The following is a 22178-nucleotide window of genomic DNA, read 5'->3' as shown; positions in this document are numbered from 1 at the left end:
ATTTCCCCTCGTGACTTTCAAATTCTTGCTAGCAAATTTTTTGGCCCTGACTTTTCAAAATTTGTCCTGAATTACACTATAGAAGCTCCTGTACCAGAGTGTCCCATTTTTTTCTGAGTGAATAAATAAAGATCCACTGAACAGTCTGCATTTGTTTTTATATGCTTGCCTTAGTCCCTGAATACTCTTTAGAGTGGATGAAAGGAAGAATTTATACAACGCTGTGCAAGAATAGTCTATAACCCTCATATCTCTACAGACTCATGTTCGCAAACAAGGCGATGAAGATATTTATGCAGAGAAACAGACCAGCGTGCGTCTTCAAGAGTGGTTTGGTGTTTTTCTGTTTTTAGACATGTCTAATTTCCAAAAGCAGATGAGGCTCTAAAGTCTCTTTTTGAATTGTTTTGCAACCCCAATCCATGGTAGGCTTATTCAGATGATTCTTTTCAGCTCTAAAAAATCATAGACAAAAAAATGTACCCACTTATGGGCAGTTAAGAAAACTGTGAAACAGGGTTCATTTTCCATCATAGTTTAATGTCATTTCACAGCCCTTGGCTTCCTTCACTCCTTTCTTCTTTGACAACTATTTTTACGTCCTCAGGAGACCCCTAATTCTAACCCGTGGAAAATTTGCTTTCAGAAAAAGCTCTTCATGGGATATTTATAATGTAGAATTCTTTTTTAAGTTATGCAAAAGTTTATTATGCAGTATTAAAATTTTAAAATATCAAATATAACACATTCATGAAAAAAGTGCTGTTGTTCAGTCGATAAGTCGTGTCTGACTCTTGGCGATCCCATGGACTGCAGCACACCATGCTTCCTTGTCCTTCACTATCTCCCAGAGTTTGCTCAAGTTTATGTCCAATGAGCTGGTGATGCTATCTAACCAGGACAAGAGGATGGAGCAGTAAACTACTGATATACCACATAAATGATACTTAGGTTTTTAGGCACTCCTCAGATCATTTTTAAAGATTTTGAGATACAGCAAATATAAAAAGGCTCTATACTAAAATGTAAAGATAAAAAATACAAAGAACACATACAGACCCATTGCCTAGCTTTAGATATAAAATACTACCTTTGGAGAATGTGAAATCCTCTAAGTGCTTCCAATTGCTTATATGGTCCTTAGACCTTGATGTGACAGATTCACTGGATTAAGCTTTAATGATTCTCTTGTTTTTCTTCATAGTTTTGCAAGTGTGGATCTATCTATAGACATTATATTATTTGACTTTGCTTTTTTCATTTTATAGAAATGACCTTAAATAGTGTTTGTGCTCCTGTAATTTACTTTTGGGCTTCCCTTGTGACTCAGTGGCAAAGAAACCATCTTCCAGTGCAGGAGATGCAGTTTCAATCCCTGAGTCAGGAAGATCCCCTGGAGAAAGAAATGGCAACCCACTCCAGTATTCTTGTCTGGGAAATCGTATGGACAGAAGAGCCTGGTGGGCTATAGTCCACGGGGTTGCAAAAGAGTCAGACGTAGCATTGTTTCTTGAGATTCCTATATGTATCTACATGACAAACTAATTCATTCATTTTCACCTTCTCTTCTGAGATCAAAAACAAGAATGTCCACTCTCTCCACTTTTATTCAACCTAGTATTGGAAGCTGCAGCCAGAGCAATTATGCAACAAAAATAAATGGCATCCAAATTGGAAAGGAAAAAGTAAAACTGTCTCTATTTTAGATGGTATGATATTTGTATGCTGCTTAGTCACTTCAGTCGTGTCCAACTCTGTGCAAACCCAAGGATTGTAGTCCACCATGTTCCTCTGTCCATGGTATTCTCCGGGCAAGAATACTGGAGTGGATTGCTATTTCCTTCTCCAGATATTATGTATAGAAAACTCTAAAGATTCCACCAAAAAGCTGTTAGAACTAATTTGAAAATTCAGTGAAGTTGCAGTATATAAAATCAACATATAAAAAGCAGTTACTTCTCTGCATAATAAAGCTATCAGAAATAGAAAACTAAGACAGAGATGAATGAAACTGAAGAAGACAGAAATAAATGAAAGATATTCTGTGTTCATAGATTGGAAGAATTAATATTGTTAAGATGTCCACACTCTTCAAAACTATCTACAGATTCAATGCAGTCTCTATCAAAATTCCAGTAGCATTTTTCACAGAAATAGAATGCTGAAGTTTGTATGCAACCACAAAAATCCATGCACAGCCAAAGCAATCTTGAGAAGAAGAACAAAGCTGGAGGCACCACACTTCTTGATTTCAAACTATATTACAAAGCCATAGTAATCAAAAGAGAATCATATCGGCATTAAAACAGACATATAGATCAATGAAACAGAATACAGAGCCCAGAAATAAAGACATGCATAGATAGTCAATTAATTCATGACAGAGGAGCCAAAAATATACAATGCTGAAAGGATAAACTCTTCAATAAATGGTGGTGGGAAAACTGGAAGAAAATGAAACTGGACCCCTATTGTACACCATACTCAGGAATCAACTCAAAATGGATTAAAGACTTGAATAAAAAACCTACAGCCATAAACCTCTTATAAGAAAACACACTAAGCTCCTTGACATGAGTCTTGGATTTGAAATCAAAAGCAAAAGCAACAAAGCAAAATAAAAAGGTGTGTGGGGGGGTACTACATCAAACTAAAAAAAAACCCTCTGCACAACAAAGGAAATGCTACAATGCGGTCCATGGGGTCGCAAAAAGTCAGACAAGACTGAGCGACTGACTGAACTGATGACAGTAAGCATTTTTTCAATATATCAAATGCATGCTTAAACTTACACAATGAATGTTATATGTCAATTGTATCTCAATATAGTGGGAAAATTATTTCATTAGTATTGCACTGAATCTAAATTTAGGTGATTCAGTCTTCCTAAACATTAACATTACATTTCTGTCCATTTATTTAGGCATTAATAATTTATTTTTAGCAGATTTTATAATATTCTGAAAATCACACATCTTTTGTTAAATATATTCCTGCGGACCTTATCTTGTTTATGCTACTGAAAGGATGTCATTTTAAAGTTGCACTTTCTGTTTGTTGTTGTTTAGAGGAAACACAATTGACTTGAAACAGTTTTTGGCTTGCTTCTGGCAATGACAGAATAAAAGAGACCAGATTTACCCTTCCTCTTCAAATAACTAGGAAAATAGACAAAATATATGAAACAATGGTTCTCAGACATTGTACAATGCACAGCAGAGGAAAGTGGTTGCTGAGAGATAAAAACAAATGAGGTGTGCCCAATGAATGTCTCTGGTTACTGTCTGGGAGTTTCCAGACCAGAGTGAAGGGAAAGGACATCCAATCAGTGGTCAGCTATCTCTCAGAGTTCAAAGTTCAGGGAGGCAAAAACACAGATTTTAGGGAAACATATCACAGGAGGGTACTACACAGAAATATGGAAATGCATGGGGTATTTCCTTTAATCACAACAGAATTAGAAATCAGTGGCAGAAAGCTATTTGAAAAATCTCCAAATGTTAAATAACTCATGAGTTAAAGGAGAAATAGATTCAAAGATCAAGTTGGAGAAAACTGATGTCTTGACAATATTGAATCTTCCTATTCATAAATATGAACTCTCTCCTCATTTAGTTAGATATTTGACTTCTTCCATCAGAGTTTGCAGCTTTTTTTTTCATATAGATCCTGCACATAGTTTATTATATTTATACCTAAAGTATTTCACTTTTTTGGTATTAATGCAAAAATAGTATTATGTTCTTATTTACAAATTTGAATTGTTCAATGCTGATATATAGGAAAGGAATTGACTTTTTTAGTATTAATTTATAATTTATAAATTTAGTATCAATTTATGAATTTATAATAATACAAATTTATATAACTAACACAATATATTACTAATTATATCAAGATTAACACAAATTTAATAGTAATTGTATTAATTTTTAATAACACATCTGCTGCTGCTAAGTCGCTTCAGTCGTGTCTGACTCTGTGTGACCCCATAGACGGCAGCCCACCAGGCTCCCCCATCCCTGGGATTCTCCAGGCAAGAACACTGGAGTGGGTTGCCATTCCCTTCTCCAGTGCATAAAAGTGAAAAGTAAAAGTGAAGTCGCTCAGTCATGTCCGACTCTTAGCGACCCCATGGACTGCAGCCTACCAGGCTCCTCCATCCATGGGATTTTCCAGGCAAGAGTACTGGAGTGGGTTGCCATTGCCTTCTCCGAATAACATATCAATTAATGCCTAAATATTATATAATTACTATACTATCAATATATAATTATATTTGTATAATTATATTAATTGATATTAATATGATTTGATATTAATATATTGCATCCTCCTACCTTGCTACAATTGCTTATTAGTTCCAATAATTGTCATCTCTTTGGGATTTTCTCACTTCCAAGATCTTATTAAGGGGTTTCTTTGGTAAAGAATCTGCCTGCCAATGCAGGAGACATGGGTTCGATTCCTGATCCGGGAAGATCCCACATGCTGCGGAGCAAGTAAATCTGCGCGCTACAGTTACTGAGCCTGTGCTCTAGAGCCCAAGAACTCCAACTGCTGAAGCCGTGCACCCTAGAGCCCGTGATCCGCAACGAGAAGCCACGGCACCGCAACTAGAGAGTAGCTCCCTCTTGCCGCAGCTAGAGAAAAACCTGTGCAATGAAGACCCAGAATGGCCAAAATTTAAAAAATAATAAAATTATTTTTAAAAGATCTTCCTAAATTTCTTGCGTGTCCACTGCTCACTAAAATGGGAGTACAAGTTAAAGGTGAAGAGCACCGGATTTCTCCCAATGATATCCTATCAAGTTTAATACTTTTACTGAAAAAACTCTTGGATGTGGATTTTCACCTTTCATTTCAAGTCATCCCTCTCTGACAGTTAAACTGCTAGTTTTCACATCCAACCCCACTCATGTAAAGCTACAGATGGCATCTGCCAAGGTGCTGCTTGTAGTGGGGTGTCTGGACTAACTCCAAGTATGAAGATCACAGATTTCTACCATTCCCACTCAAAGTTATAGAGGTTTTTCACGAAAAAATGCTTCATAAGTATTGTTTGTCTTGGGTCAATTTCCAGGACCCTGATATATTTGTGAAATTTTGTCCAGTCTCTACATATTTTTAGGAGAATTAATTTAATGATTTTTTTAATGACTTTAATTTTATCATTCTTGTCCTGCAGTTTCACAGTAACTAGTGGAAACAGTGTCAGACTTGATTTTTTTGGGCTGCAAATCACTGCAGAGGGTGACTGCAGCCATGAAACTAAAAGATGCTTACTCCTTGGAAGGAAAGTTATGACCAACCTAGATAGCATATTCAAAAGCAGAGACATTACTTTGTCAACAAAGGTCCGTCTAGTCAAGGCTATGGTTTTTCCTGTGGTCATGTATGGATGTGAGAGTTGGACTGTGAAGAAAGCTGAGTACCGGAGAATTGATGCTTTTGAACTGTGGTGTTGGAGAAGACTCTTGAGAGTCCCTTGGACTGCAAGGAGATCCAACCAGTCCATTCTAAAGGAGATCAGTCCTGGGTGTCCTTTGGAAGAAATGATGCTAAAGCTGAAACTCCAATACTTTGGCCACCTCATGCGAAGAGTTGACTCATTGGAAAAGACTCTGATGCTGGGAGGGATTGGGGGCAGGAGGAGAAGGGGACGACAGAGGATGAGATGGCTGGATGGCATCACTGACTCGATGGACGTGAGTCTCAGTGAACTCCGGGAGTTGGTGATGGACAGGGAGGCCTGGTGTGCTGCAATTCATGGGGTCACAAAGAGTTGGACACAACTGTGCAACTGAACTGAACTGAACTGAATTTTATTTTTACTTTTTCCCACTTTGGAGTATTTTGTCTTGTGAATCTGAGAATTATTGTGTTCTATTATTTGTGGAAAGCTCCCAGCCATTATTGTACCTTTTCTTTTGGTTTGAGATTTAATTGTTTTGGGCATCTTGATTGAGATGTAATTCACTATCTTCTCAAATTTTGTTCTACCCTGATTTTCTATTATTTCCAAGGCTTGAAGTTGACAAACAATGATCCATGCACCAAACAAAGTATGTTGTCTTTTTGTAAGTAAAGTTTTATTGGAAAACATCCAGCCTTATTTGTTTACATGATTATCTACAGCTGCTTTGCATTACAATGGCAGAGTTGAGTATTTCTTGGAGTATTTTTCAGAGCATCATTTTGCATGACAGTGACAGGGTTGATAGAGCCCTTTTGGCCCATGAACCCTAAAATATTTGCTATCCGATATTTTTACAGGAACAAGTTGTCCCCTCCTGTCCTAAACCTCCCAATCTGACATGTCTTCCACCCTCCCCCACTATATTTTCTTCATCTTTAAACTCTCATTCCTACCTCCTCTTTGCCTATGTGGCATTCTTAATTATTAATCTATCTTCTGATTTACACATTCTTTCTCCAATTAGCCTAATCTTATGTTTAAAGCAATTCCTAAGTTCAATTATTATATTTCTCATTTCCAGAATGCTAATTTCTTTTCAAATTTCATATTTAATGTTATACAACTTTATGATGGGCCTCCTTGGTGGCTCAGCTGATAAAGAATCTTCCTGCAATGCAGGAGACCCAGGTTCAATCCCTGGGTCAGGAAGATCTCCTGGAGAAGGAGATGGCTACCACTCCAATATTCTTGCCTGAAGAATCCCATGGACTGAGGAGCCTAGTGGGCTACAGTCCATGGGGTCAAAAGAGTCAGACATGACTGAGTGACTAACACACAAAACACACAACTTTATGATACTTGCTATATGCTTTTAGCTTCTTGAGTGTATTAAAGATATAAAACTTACATATTCCTGGGTAAAAATTCTAATTCTGAAATTCTTCACTTTGTTATTTCTCTTGACTTTTGCTAATAGTGTTCTACTCCCTTGTGTTTGGTTAATCTTTTTGTGAGCTCATGCTCCTTGGAAACCTTTTTCCTAAATGTGAGGCTTAGGTTTAAGATGCATTCTTTCAGAGAAGATTTGCATTTCTCCCGTCAAGCACCTGGGAGACTATCAACTTGATGCTGCTTTAACCTAAAATTTTGCCCTTTTTTGGGTGGTTACAACGGTTACCTGGTAGGACTGAGCTTAACGCATTTTAAAAACAGAAATTTTCTTTCTGTTGCTCCTCGAAGAGTGAAGGCTGAGGCAAGCAATTTTCTCTATTAATTGTCTATGAGATGTGGGATTTTTAAATACAATCCCCTTTCTTGCTTTTTATCTATGTCTCCAATCTATTTGCACAATCTGCCCTGGTCCTTTCTTTCTTTTTTAAATCTATTTATATATTTATTTCTGGTTTCGTTGGGTCTTTGTTGCTGTGTGGGCTGTTCTCAAGTTGTGGTAGGCAGGGGCTACTCTCTCACTGGAGTGTGTGGGCTTCTCATCGTGGTGGGTTCTCTTGTTGTGGAGCTTGGGCTCTAGAGCACAGGCTCAATAGCTGTGGCACATGGGCTTAGTTACTCTTCGGCATGTGGGATCTTCCTGGATCAGGGATGGAACCTGCGCCTCCCGCGTTGGCAGGTGGATTCTCTACCACTGAGCCACCAACCTTTGTGTATAACTCCTGGAACTCAGCTTCCGGGTCACAAAGAATTGGCAAACAACCCGGAATAAATGTCTGCACTTCCGTGGAATTGTACTTTCACATGATATGTGGCCTTTGCAGGTATCCTTTCACTTTCATAACAGCTCAGGTGTACATGAAAATTAGATGTTTTATTTGACCCAGGATTTTAGACATGCTATATCAGTAAGTGTTGCACTTAAAGTTTACTGCACTGTATTGCTTAAATGAAAAAAAAAATAGCCATTTTAAGGTTAATTCCTAATTCTAAAGAAAAAGATTATATCTTAATATTGGCATCTGTGTGGAACTGGAGGAGACATATTGAGGCAGGGTTCTGATGTGGATGTAGAATATTCTCTACTTTATCAATCAAAAATCCTCATTAATCTGTCTTGGTATACCTTTCTTGTGACCTACTCTGGGTAGGCCGATAAGTAAAGTGCAGTTGAGCATTCAAGAATAAAAAGTGATAGTTCTGTATTGTATAAGTGATTACGTCACTGTGAGTGTTATAAATGCTTACTACTCTCAGTGCTTCACATACTTTACCATGTGCAACTTCATTAACAGATATATGAAGTATGTACTTTAGTGATTATCTTATTTTTAAATGAGGAAAGTAGGGTACAAAGATAATAGGATAATTAGGAAAGGCAAATTGCTAGTAAGTGATAAAACCAGAATTCAAACCCTTGCAGACTGACTACAGAGACTATGTCATTAACTACTATACAACACTATTGATATGGTACTGTATGATACCAGACTATACTATGCTATACAATACTATTCTGTACTATAAGATGTAAGCTATGTAGAGTTTATCAGGAAGATAATAGATACAACAAGTAGAAAGAATAAAGACTACACAGATTATGTGCTAAATGTCACCATAACAGCATAGATTAGAGAATCACTATAAGGTGTGGTAAAATGATCAGGGAAGCTGCAGACAAGACTTGGACCAACCTTAGCTGTGCATGCTGAGATACAAAAATAATGGTATCAAATGGTGCCCTTATAATAAATTGTTAACCCCATGTTAATGGCATGCTAGAAATAAACAGAGCACACTGGAAAGTTTAACCCTTTAGTATCTCTGAAGAATCAAGAAAGCCTATGTGTTTCTTTTCTCCATGCAAGCAGTAAGAAAGCACTTCCCAGAATACTGCGCAGTTATGTTCTGGCCTTAGGACATGGTTGAATGGCATCACCAACTCAATGGACGTGAGTTTGAGCAAGCTCTGGGAGTTGGTGATGGACAGGGAAGCCTGACTGGCTGCAGTCCATGGGGTTGCAAAGAGTTGGGCACAACTGAGTGACTGAACTGAACAAGATTCTGGTCTAAACAATGTGAGTGGAAATTATGTTGCTGTTTCCAGGCCTGATCCTAAACCTCCAAACAACTTAGAAGGTGTCTCCCTCCCTCTGAGACTGGGAAAGCTATAAGGTGGAAGAGACTATCCAGAGGAGTCATCTCAGAGGAACTACCTGCCTTACAAACCATGACATGAACAATAAAGAAATCTTGTTTTAAACTACCGAGATTTTGAGTCTGCTTGTAATAGCAGAGAGTTTTAATTACCCTAACGAAACTGATATGGATGCAGACAAACAAAATCATCTCATAGTCCTTTTTTAAAAAAAAATATTTATTTACTTATTTGGCTGTGCCAGGTCTTGGTTGTGGCACACAGGATCTTCAATCTTTGTTGTGGCATGTGGGATCTTTCAGTTTCGGCAGGGAAACTGTTAGTTGCTGCCTGTGGGATCTATTTCCCCAACCAAGGGTGGAACCCAGGCCCGCTGCACTGGGAGTGCAGAGTCTTAGCCACTGGACCACCAGGGAAGTCCCTTCACGGTCTTTTTTTTTTTTAATTTATGTATTTATTTTAATTGGAGGCTAATTACTTTACAATATTGTAGTGGTTTCTGCCATACACTGACATGAATCTGCCATGGGTGTACATGTGTTTCCCATCCTGAACCCCTCTCCCACCTCCCTCCCCATCCTATCCCTCTGGGTCATCCCAGTGCACCAGCCCTGAGCACCCTGTCTCATGCATCAAACCTTGACAGGCAATCTGTTTCACATATGATAATATACATGTTTCAATGGTATTCTCTCAAATCATCCCACCCTCGCCTTCTCCCACAGAGTCTGAAAGACTGTTCTATACATCTGTGTCTCTTTTGCTGTCTCACATATAGGGTCATCTTTACCATCTTTCTAAATTCCATATATATGCGTTAGTATACTGTATTGGTGTTTTTCTTTCTGGCTTACTTCACTCTGTATAATAGGCTCCAGTTTCATCCACCTCATTAGAACTGATTCAAATGTATTCTTTTTAATGGCTGAGTAATACACATTGTATATGTACCACAGCTTTCTTATCCATTCATCTGCTGATGGACATCTAGCTTGCTTCCATGTCCTGGCTATTATAAACAGTGCTGCGATGAACATTGGGGTACACGTGTCTCTTTCAATTCTGGTTTCTTCGGTGTGTATGCCCAGCAGTGGGATTGCTGGGTCGTATGGCAGTTCTATTTCCAGTTTTTAAGGAATCTCCACACTGTTCTGCATAGTGGCTGTACTAGTTTGCATTCCCACCAACAGTGTAAGAGGGTTCCCTTTTCTCCACACCCTCTCCAGTATTTATTGCTTGTAGAATTTTTGATAGCAGCCATTCTGACCAGCGTGAGATGGTACCTCATTGTGGTTTTGATTTGCATTTCTCTGATAATGAGTGATGTTGAGCATCTTTTCATGTGTTTGTTAGCCATCTGTATGTCTTCTTTAGAGAAATGTCTATTTAGTTCTTTGGCCCATTTTTTGATTGGGTCATTTATTTTTCTGGAATTGAGCTGCAGGAGCTGCTTGTATATTTTTGAGATTAATTCTTTGTCAGTTGTTTGGTTTGCTATAATTTTCTCCCATTCACAGTCTTTTAAAGGAAATGTCTTGGAGGATACAGAAAATCTTTTTGCAGCCCTCAAAATTTCCCTTTGCTTAGTTATTTCCTATCTTTTACTTTGTTCAGTTCAGTTCAGTCGCTCAGTTGTGTCCGACTCTGCGACCCCATGAATCGCAGCACGCCAGGCCTCCCTGTCTATCACCAACTCCCAGATTTCACTCAGACTCACGTCCATCGAGTCAGTGATGCCATCCAGCCATCTCATCCTCTGTCGTCCCCTTCTCTTCCTGCCCCCAATCCCTCCCAGCATCAGAGTCTTTTCCAATGAGTCAACTCCTTGCATGAGGTGGCCAAAGCACTGGAGTTTCAGCTTTAGCATCATTCCTTTTACTTTGTTAGTTCTAGGCATTTTCAAGAATGAGAAGGTCACTTGTATGATAATCAAAAAAGAATGATACTTGATTTAGGACAACTTTGATGATTATATACTATTTTAGGGTCAACATTCACTAAAACAACAATACTATTATAATAACTAATACTTACTGAAAAATTTGTATTAATTTTTGTCTTATGTATTTTATGTGTCTTATTGTGTTCAGTTTTTAGAAAAATTTGAGTATGACTATTACTTGTTAGCAGCAGGTCAATGTGATTTTAACACTACTTTAAAAAAATTCTTAGTGCTCAGAATAATTTTTGAACTCCTAGAAAAAACAAAAAGTAACTTTTAGGTATGTGAAGATATAACTTGGCCATATTGCATCAGCACTGATTTTCCTAAAGTTTTGACAATCTTTCCTGAAACACTAAAAAATAGTTTTCCACCAAACTTGAGATTTCTAACTGAAGCTCAAGAGTTACATGCCATATTGATCTAATATACCATTAAGTGGCCAAATGGTACAGTTTATCATAACCACATGGGATTATGGGAAATTCTCTCTCCTTTCTCATTTCTTCACATAGCAGACTAATGGTAGAGGAGCTATCATTTCAGTCTTTTGTTTCCAACAAGCAAATGCATGTAAACAAGCAATTATTTCTGTAGCATACATTTTCCTACACTGTTTAAAGCAATGATTTGTTTATTTCAAACTGTAAACTCTACTTTCTGCATATAAAACAAATTACTTTTTGCATGAATATGAGAACACATCGTTTCCATAAGTTAGCTAGTAAAAAAATTCTCTCTCCCACCATCACAAATTAAATAGGTTATTAAATTCCATTATCTTAAGTGCATGCAAGTGCCCCTGGCTTAAGAGAAACATTTCTGCAGATGCTATTTATCCAAAATCAAAATTGTCTTTTCTGGGTAGCTATGAAATAAAGATTCATGACCTTACATGAGGCAAAAAGAAAACAAAAAACAAAGCTCAATTTATGTAAAAATGATGTCATTAAGCTCTGCTGAATGTCTTGGTATCTCACCTACTGCTTCTCAAGAAAATATAACCAATGACATTTTACACACATTAATGTTCCCATCCTATAATTCAGTAGGAGGAGTATGTTGGATGCTTTCAGCGGCACATCCCATGGTTAATGACAGTATCTTGGGTACTGACTCTGAGTTTCACTATAAACACATCCATTTGTCCTTCACTTTCACATTTTCATCTTTAATTTCTTCTTCCATCTCCACCTCCTTCCCTTGAAGGCAAAGCCTGGCCATGACTTACAGCCAAATTTCCCTTCTCTCTCTACATTCCAATACTAGCTTCCCTTTCTTTGCCTCACATATAAAATTCACTGTGTTTTCATCCAATCTCCATAACTCCTGATTTATCAGAAACCTGAGTCCTATATTTCTGAGATGATAACTGAAGGTTACCTCCACACCATAGAATCACTCAAGTTAGTAGACGGTACAGAGCTTTCAGTCAGATGTGATCAATTCTCATTTTTTGTTGCAGTACAGTATTTGTGTTCTGCAATATCCAATGGAATGAGCAGACACTAAAACACTGTTCCTAGGGAAGAAAAGAGGGTATAGCTCAAGAGAGCCGCTGGTCACAACTTTTTTGTCAAACGATTAATACATAACCTTTATTAACGTGTTTTGGTCTGACATCTTATGTAACATATACGGTTGATTCAATAACATGACTCGCGGCCAGCAGCGCTATCACTCACGCCCGAACAAAGTTTATTGAGCACATGCTTTGCCAGTAGGGCACGTCACAGCCTTACTGTACTGGACGGCTGAGGAGACCATCTGCTCTTTGCTTCGGGGTGATTTTAAATGGTGACATCAACACACAGTGCAAAAATGTGACACTAAAATAGACCGTGAAAATAACACTTGTTTACAGTATGAGCCAAACAGGGAGGCAGAGGGTGGCCTTGTTCAAACTCAGCTAGAAATATGCCTATGTTTTCAGCAACTTGTCCCTGAATGACTGTGAAAACACTTAAGTATTGATTTATTAAATTTTAGTGAGCAGGTGAATTTATAAATATGGGCTCTGTGAATGATGAAAACTGCATTTCAATCATAAAAAAATGTTATGGACTAAGATTGAACCCACATCTCTTAACGTCTTCTGCAATGGCAGGTGGGTTCTTTACCACTAGTACCATCTGGGAAGCCCAGACTAAGATGCTATCAGTGGCCAAAAAAGGTTCCAGTTTTAAAAGGCATGTTTTCTATTGACTGACACATGTGGAAATTGGTGTCAACTTAATCCAGCTGAAGTTCAAATTTTTTGATAAAACTGTATTTTTAAAAAGTCTTCCATTCTCTTGTCTCTACTGGATACTCCTAAGTTACAGTTCATCGTAATGGGTGTTTCAATCCTCTGAAAGTTCTGACTTTCTAAAAAATCCGAAGCCTGCATGGTTCAGTATTGTCTTTAGGGAAACCCCTCACTCAAAGGCAAGGGGAGAACTTTCCTCACTCATCCTAAAGAAAGAGACTACTATCTCACCACCAAATCTCTTAGTTTTCTACCACTAAGGAATTCCTCTCTTGCTGTGCTCCTGTCTGCTAGTTTTATGCAAAATGCACTCTCTGAGCTTTTTTTTTTTTTTTTTTTTTTTTTTTTTTAGCAGGATCAAGGAAGTCACAGGGCTGGTGTCTGTGGCAGGGATGGGTTTAGGGAAGGCTGCCTTGGAAGACTTCTGGAAGGATGAACTGGGGTTTCTATTTTTTTTTTTTAAATGAAAAAAAATTTTTTTGGCCACACTATATGGCATGTGGGATCTTAATTTCCCTACCAGGGATTGAACCTGTGCCTCTTGCATTTGAAGGGTGGAGTCTCAACCACTGGACCACCAAGGAAGTCCCTGAGCTGGGGTTCTAAATAGTGAGATATGACAGGAAGCCAAGATCTTGGGTTTATCTGGCTTGGTTTTCTCTTAAGATTCACCCTGCAACCTGTTTCAATGGGAGTTTAAAACCATGTTTCAAAATCCTTTCTGATGTGAATCCTGAAGTATTCTCAGAATGTCAACATGATCCTTTGCCCAAGGACTCACCACTTGTCTGCACAAACACCTTAGGTCTGCTTTAGATTACAAAATGGAAATAAAGCTTCAAGGTGAATTGAGAGAGTAGCATGGAAACATATACATTACCATATGCAAAATAGATAGCCAGTGGGAATTTGCTGTATGACTCAGGGAGCTCAAACCAGTGCTCTGGGACAACATAGAGGGGTGCGATGGAGCGGGAGGTGGGCAGGAGGTTCAAGAGGGAGGGGACATATGTATACCTATGACTGATTCACGTTAATGTATGGCAGAAACCAACACAATATTGTAAAGCAATTATCCTTCAATTAAAAATTAAATTTTTTTCAAAGTCTTATTCAGATTGCCTTTAGGTTTTTTAGTTAAATGTAGAAATGTTTCTTCCTTTTTCTCTTTACTTTGTTTTGGTCAAAGAAAATGTCAGTGTCGATTCTGTCTAAACGTAAAATCATGTCATTGGATTCCTGGGGGTAAAAAGAACCCTACATGAAACGTATACTCAGATGCTACGGGCGAAAGCCTGGTTTAGAAAAGCCTTTGTTCTGTGGTGGAGGCTGCCATAGTTCTTCCATTGCATCAGTTTTTACTTACACATTTTAATGAATAAAGACATGCAGACTGACAATCCACCAGAATCATCAAATAGCAATTACCAAGGAAAAGAACAGCTTCAGTGAGAGGTGAAGAAGGACAAAAAGTATCATCAAATGAGTTTAAAATTTTTTTAGGTAGAGCACCGAGTTGACCATTTCATTTCCCCTGTAACTGATTTCTTTTGCTTCAAGAGAAACCCACAACTTGTTGGAATCTGATTCCTGCAATGTTGTTAATAACATAGAGGCAACAGTACTGCCAGCAGTCTGTTTATAAGCATGTTAGGCGGTCATGAGTATGCTTCCTTGAAGACAGCTGCCCAGAAGAAAATAAGAGAATACCTCTCCTATGCCTGGAGGTCCCTTATGTAACAGGACACTGAGGAGTTGTCTTATTCGCCTCTGCCTGGCTCATTAGCTGTGTGTCCTTGGCCAAGTTATTTCATCGTGGCCATGTTCCCTCAACTGTAGACTGTAGTTTTTTTTACCAAAGTTCATTATCACACTGAATTGTACAAGATCTTAATAAGAGAATGGATTTACAGCTTTTGAGTGCTCTGCATTCAAGGAGTCACCATAGATACATTATTTCAGCATCATAATTTCATCTTTTGATTATTCTGCACTTCCTGTGCCTGCCTTCCACAGCCAAGTGCAGCCCACACCCCAGGGATACAGAGTTTGGGGTGACAGCTGTCTCATAAGCAGGAGACACTGTCCAGGGCCGGGAAAGCAGTCAGGCACCAGAGGGGGAAAGAAGTTAGCAAAATTTGAAGTGTCTTTATTACAACTCAACTAGTTTTTAAAATTTCCATTTCTTTTCAACAAATATGTTTTCTTCCTCTCATGGAACTAAGAACATATGTGCTGCCTGGCAGATGATTTCTGCAACTCTTAAAGTTGGGACTGGGGAAGGCTGACTCACAATTTCTTCCATGGCACGTGTGAAATCTTTCAGGAAAACTTGGAGCTGGGAAGAGCCATGGGATTTTTAGATGATGCTCTCCATTGCCTTTCAATTAAATTGGTAGAAAAGAATAGATCGATTATTTGCTTCTATTTCTGACCCTTTAGAACTATTTTTTAAGGCAGTAAAGCCAAATGGGATGAACAAAAGGTAGTAACATGGAAAGAAGGTCACACTTGCAAAGGGTTTTAGCTTTTCCATCATCTGAATTATCTGATCTTGGGGAAATCCTGTGATGCAGGTTTGACCTGTGACAAGGACAAAGGCTCTCCAAGATTCCATAGCCATTGAGATTTTCAGTTCAGTTCAGTTCAGTTGCTCAGTCGTGTCTGACTCTTCGAGACCCCATGAATCGCAGCATGCCAGGCCTCCCTGTCCATCACCAACTCCCGGAGTTCACTCAGACTCACGTCCATCAAGTCAGTGATGCCATCCAGCCATCTCATCCTCTGTCGTCCCCTTGTCCTCCTGCCCCCAATCCCTCCCAGCATCAGAGTCTTTTCCAATGAGTCAACTCTTTGCATGAGGTGGCCAAAGTACTGGTTTCAGCTTTAGCATCATTCCTTCCAAAGAAATCCCAGGGCTGATCTCCTTCAGAATGGACTGGTTGGATCTCCTTGCAGTCCAAGGGACTCTCAAGAGTCTTCTCCAACACCACAATTCAAAAGCATCAATTCTTCAGCGCTCAGCCTTCTTCACAGTCCAACTCTCACATCCATATGTGACCACAGGAAAAACCATAGCCTTGACTAGACGGACCTTTGCTGGCAAAGTAATGTCTCTGCTTTTGAATATGCTATCTAGGTTGGTCATAACTTTCCTTCCAAGGAGTAAGCGTCTGAAACTTTATATGGACTCTATTCACTGAGTTCTTTGCACTACACTGCATACTATTTTTTTTTTTTTTGGATTCTCATAGTTCAGCTTTGATTATAATTAAAGTAATAAAAAGTATGAAAAACTAGAACATGATTCTTGTTAAAAGAATACATTTGGGGAAATGTTCTTTGGCTATCCCTGTAATTGATCAAGTGTTTGATGGAAGTTATTTTACTAGATATGCGGTCCCTGAGATCCACGCAAAAACAACAGATCAAGGACCTTAGCTACATGACGTGTTGTAAAAGGTTCAGAGATCAAGTCTGATAGCCTGTGGACAAACATACAGATCCATTCAGTGTCATGAGTTGTCTTTCAAAGTATTTTATGTGTTGTATACAAATTAAACGCCCTAATGATGGGAAAGATTGAAGGCAAAAGGAGAAAGGGGGAGCAAAAGATAAGATGGTTGGATAGCATCACTAACTCAATGGATATGAATCTGAGCAAACTCCAGGAGACAGTGGAGGACAGAGGAGCCTGGGGCGTAGTCCATGGGGTCGCAAAGAATCAGACACAACTTAGCGAATGAACAACAACAACCATACAAATTAAGTATGAAGTCCAATAAGGGTCCCTTACAGATTTGACAAAGTATTTCTTTTAAGCACTTTCCTCATAATGCACTCTAGGTACTGCTCCCTGCAGAAGGCCTGTGGGTGGTAGTCAGTGGCAGCCCTAGAAGCCAGAGCAGGACCTGTGGGTGAGGAATGGGGAAATGCAGGGAAGCAGGACTTGGAGAGGATGGACCCCAGCCTGAACAGTGGGAAGCACAAACTGCAAAGTTCCCCCAGCTCAGAAAGCAAAGGCACTCCAAAAACTCCTGCAACAGAGGCCAGAGCAAGAGTCAGGAACCAGAAACACTAACTACAGGCTAAGTGGTCATCATTCTGATTCATTCCAGAGTTTGGTTCAGATCCTGGGCTCACCACTTAATGACTGAGTGACCTTGAGCAAAGCACTTAAACTTTGCAGAGTCCTGTTTCCCTGTATGTAAGTGAGGAAAAGACACCTCCCTGTGCTTGGCTGGGAGGATTAAAAGATATCACCTACACTGCACAGCACGCGCACACAGCAGACATTCAACAAATAGTTGTTATTATTTCGTATCATTGTGATTATCCACAATCCAGGGATTGTTAACATCACCCAATGCTATAATTTGAAACACGTTTATTCTTTATATTCTAACAAACTATTTCAAAGCCTGTTTTTCAAATACATTATCTAGTTTGAGCTTAAAAAAAAAAATCCAGTATATGTTCTGCTCTGCTTATCAAAGGCTGTCCATAATGTTGACTCAAGGGTAAGTCAATTACACAGGATACTGTTCTGCCTATTATTCTTTTTAAACCACATTCCTTGTGGTACTGGGTCAATTTCTTTACTTCCTATTCCCTCTTACCACATTCCATAGCCTAAAAAGATGCCAGTTAAGCTTTAACCCTCCTTTGAAAGTGAATTTTCATCTCTACTCTTTTTTTTTAAAGTTATTTAAAGTAGTGGCAAGTTCTTTGAGTGCCCTCCAAACCCCAACCCAGGCAACAAAATAGTAATAGGAGAAAATTATGAGTGCTTGGGCCAGAGTCCTCCCGCTGAGCATGATGACTTTGTAATGAACTACGCATCCATAAACGGTTGACTCTTTGATCTCTGGCCGCCTGTACAGCTCTAAAGAGAAAGGCATTCCAGTCCAAACCACACAAAGAGAGAAGGAACACAGGTTATTTATGGGAGCCCACTGACTCTGAGTGTAGCCTGGCTCTTTCAAGATTCAAACACACACATCATTTTGACTGCCAAATCTGCTCCCTCCCCTCATGGTGTCTAATGGGGCTGGAGTGTAGGAATGTCTGATCTCTGGCTTCTCCTTGGGGTGAGAAAGGTAGCTGGTTTGGCAGAGAGACAGACACAACAGTATTTATAGAGACAGTAGAAAATCGACTCCATATGCCTAGGAAAGGAAATTAGAGTCAATCACCAGGAGCTTTAAAAGGACTCCTGAATTCCCTTTCTGAGGTTCAGCTTCTGGCCAAGAGTAAACAGGACCTACTAACCAGCTCTCCAGCCGTACAAAGTCCAGTATCCACATGTCCTCTCTTATCTGAAGGTGTTCCACCAATGTTGTCACTTTACAGAAGGAAACACTCTAGCTTCTTGAATTCAGAAGCTGTTTTGCAAGTCTGACTCTTGTATTAGTGAATTTCCTGCATCAGAGCTGGTATAAACATGGAAGCCATGAATCCTTGATTCTGAAGTTGTTGAAACTAAGTTCAATGACCTCTTGCCAGTGACTCTAGAGTTATGATGTTTTGGAGTAACAATGCAATTTGGCTGACTCACGTTGCTCACTAAAGCAAATCCAAGGTTATAACCACTGTACTGGGATAGGAGCTATCTCTTCTCTATCTTAGCTTCCTGTGGATCAAATACCAAAATTTTACAGTATGGTGTGAAATGGTAAGGGCTATATGAAGACTTCTGTAATGTGACCCCATGAACTGTAGCCTGCCAGGCTCCTCCGTCCATGGGATTTTTCAGGCAAGAATACTGGAGTGGGTTGCTATTTCCTTCTCCATCTATGATCGGAGGAAACGCAAAACAAAAATTGCTTTTATTAAAGTATTGAACTAGTGGATTTGTTAAGGGGAACACTGACTGAAATTACCCCCCCCCCCCCCCCCCCAGCCAGGCAAGATAGTTGCCACTTGCATGTATCATCTTAGAACAGGAGGTCATGGTAAGGAGCACAGAACTAAAAAGTTACCACCAATAGGAAAAATGTGTGAAAGGTCAAAAGGAGAGAGGAGACGCAGCTATATATGTTTTATCAATCTCCTAGAATCCTCCCTGGAATCCATCTTGGCTGAGTGACACATGCCACCAGAGTTCACCAGAAAGGGCCCTGAGTCAAAATGATTGGCCAGAGACCATCTGGAAACTAACCCCATCCCCATAAAACCTGAGACTGTGAGCCATGTGGCAAAGCAGTCCTCTTGGGTTCTCTTACGCTCCTGCTCTCCACCCAGGTGCCCCTGCCCCCAGAATCTCTTGCTCTGTCAGTGTGTGTCCCCTTAGACAATTCATTTCTGAATGTGAGGCAAGAGCCTACTCTCAGGCCCTGGAAGGGGTCCCCCATCCTGCAGCAGATTTATGATCAGAATTTGGGCCAAATGAGTACAATTAAAGCTGGGGGGTCGATTTGGTCATCCCACCATTCAAGACACCCAGGTCCACCTCCATAGGTGATCTGGGCAAAGCAAAAGAACCTCAGTGAAACTGGCAAACTAATTTTGCTACTTCTGTGGGACCTTGACTTAGATCAAAGTCATTATTACTGGGTAGGCCTTTAAAAGGATCTTACTTTTGATTCACTCTATTTACTCCATAGATAAAAAGTCATCAGATACCTACAGGGGTTCACATGTTGTCTGCCCAAGGTTCATGATCTTTGAACATTCTCTTAGTCTTTAGTCATCATGATGGCTTCAAGCCAGAGTCTGAACACAAAGACAGGCACAAAAGTGTACATAAAACATAGCCTGAAAGGTAACACCTATATCGACAGAGCTGCCTGAAAGCTCAAAGAAAGAATGGCTAAAAAAATAAAACAGCTGGATATCAGAATGAATACACATTGGAGGAAGAGTGCATGGTTGGACTCAGACGTTTTGTTCCACGGGGCTCAAGGAGGAATTAACAGAAGCCAAGTTTTATAGATAGGCCTTTAGCTCGTAATTCGTTCACTGTCGAGATGATGAATGCTCACTTTATGATTTAATAAAAAGAGAGACTTACCTAGCAAAAAATGAAGAGGAGGCGTCCTCCACTGATAAGTGGCACAGTCTTTGGGGGTGACACCCAGGGGCTCTGGATTGAGGCTCCAACCCCGTCACCCGGACACACAGCGCATAGCACAATCAGTACAAATTCAGGACCTCAGTCTCTCCATCTGAAAAATGCAAATAATAATGTCATGGTTTCCACCAAGTAACTGCGGAGTAATTAGAAATTTAAGCTGATTAAAACACACAGGAAGGATATAGAGTACAATGTATGCATGATGTGAAGAGCAGAATGGGTTGTAATCCTATATACGCTTCTGTACAAGTTACCCAAGTCAGAAGTTTTTAAGTTCCAGTTTTTCACAAAGCCTTAGTCAGACACTACTAAGGAATGTAAATACATTAAACTGATCAACCATGAAAAGAAGAGCAGACTTGTGTAGTTTGGGCTTTCCTGGTGGCTCAGACGGTAAAGAATCCTCCTGCAATGTGGGAGACCTGGGTTTGATCCCTGGGTTGGGAAGACGCCCTGGAGAAGGGCATGGCAACCCACTCTCAGTAATTTTTGCCTAGAGAATTCCATGGACAGAGGAGCCTGGCAGGCTACAGTCCATAGGGTCACAAAGAGTCAGAAACAACTGAGCGACTTTCACACTTGTGTCGTTGGAGGCAGAAGGAAATCAGAAAAGGCCAACTGAGAATCAGAGACTGAATGATAGGCTGAGTTGTCTCTGACTCACCTCTCTGCTCCCTTTGATGGGAGTGATGGGCAGCAGGGATTGCTGGATCATTTCAAGTGCATGATGCACAGAGAAGTCTGGATTCCATCAGCCATGCCAAAGGGAAGTAACCATGGGACTGGGGACCCATAGCAGGAGGCTGGGCCACCGAAGAACATGAGGTGCCCAACATAAAGATACTGAAATTGTGGATGAAATCAAGAGGACCTCGTCTGCAGAGCAGGAGTCCAGGATCATTGAGGAACTCCAGGAAACAGAACTTGATTTTGCCATCTTTCCCTACAGTCAGCAGATTTCTATGCTGCCAGGAGCTCTGGTAGTTTAGTTGATGTTAGTGAACTAAGTGAGCACAGAACAGGACAACCTTTAGGACAACATTTCCCCAAATGGAAATCTGTTTACTTCAATTCTTCTTAGTATCCAGAGAAACACGCTGCTAATTGGAAAGAAAATCATGGATGAAACTATAGAGAAAAAGAATCATTGAACACAATTAAAATGTGTCAAAACACATTACCAAAAAAAAAAAAAAAACACACATTACTGAGTTTTGACCTAAAATAGCCATTTGCAATCATTTGGTAGTTAAAAAATAAAAAATATTTGGTAGTTCCTGAAAATCTCATCTTTGAATAAAATAAAGAGGTCTCTAGAATAATTTGAATTGTTGTTCAGTTGCTTAGCTGTGTCCGACTCTTTTCGACCCCATGGACTGCAACACACCAGGCTTCCCTGTCCTTCACCTTCATAATTTGAATACTGCTACCCTATTTGTCACATTTTGGAAGAGAGCGCTTGTTTAGTAAATTTTAATTTCAAATCAGCAGAACTCCAAAGTAATTCAAAATTTAGAGATGTCAGGATAAGAGAAATATGAGACCACTGAGTCTGAATGATTGAAGTGTTATTGTTTGACCACTGCAAACTACTATTGGTAGCAGATTTATCGAAAACATTATATGATTCAGAGCAACATTTTAATCAATCTGAAGGTTATCCTGTGCCTGCATAATCTTTGTGAGGAAAGCAACTGTGAAACTTGCCCCTTTTTGCAACAGAATTTCTCTCTCTGGTCCACTGGCTACCAATTAAATTTTCTCATTTATGAAATCCAAATGGTTGCACTAGATAGAATGCAAGAATATAAAATGAGATTTCTTCTAAATGTGAAATAGCTGATGGCATTCACAGTTAAAGAAATGCTATTTGATACATGGATACCA

The 22178-nt window shown here is 39.5% G+C and overlaps 1 long non-coding RNA gene across 1 annotated transcript in view; it reads right to left on the bottom strand.

Annotated features, from left to right (window-relative positions):
• The window catches only part of LOC129625427 (uncharacterized), a 324047-nt gene that overhangs the window by 7430 nt on the left and 294439 nt on the right, over window positions 1–22178 (bottom strand). Inside the window, exon 2 of the long non-coding RNA XR_008701438.1 lies at window positions 20229–20382. This is a non-coding gene — a long non-coding RNA (uncharacterized LOC129625427). The remainder of the gene's footprint in view (window positions 1–20228; window positions 20383–22178) is intronic.

Source organism: Bubalus kerabau, chromosome 13, assembly GCF_029407905.1.
Source record: "Bubalus kerabau isolate K-KA32 ecotype Philippines breed swamp buffalo chromosome 13, PCC_UOA_SB_1v2, whole genome shotgun sequence".
In the NCBI taxonomy this organism is placed as follows: domain Eukaryota; kingdom Metazoa; phylum Chordata; class Mammalia; order Artiodactyla; family Bovidae; genus Bubalus; species Bubalus kerabau.
This window is presented reverse-complemented; position numbering and strand designations above follow the sequence as displayed.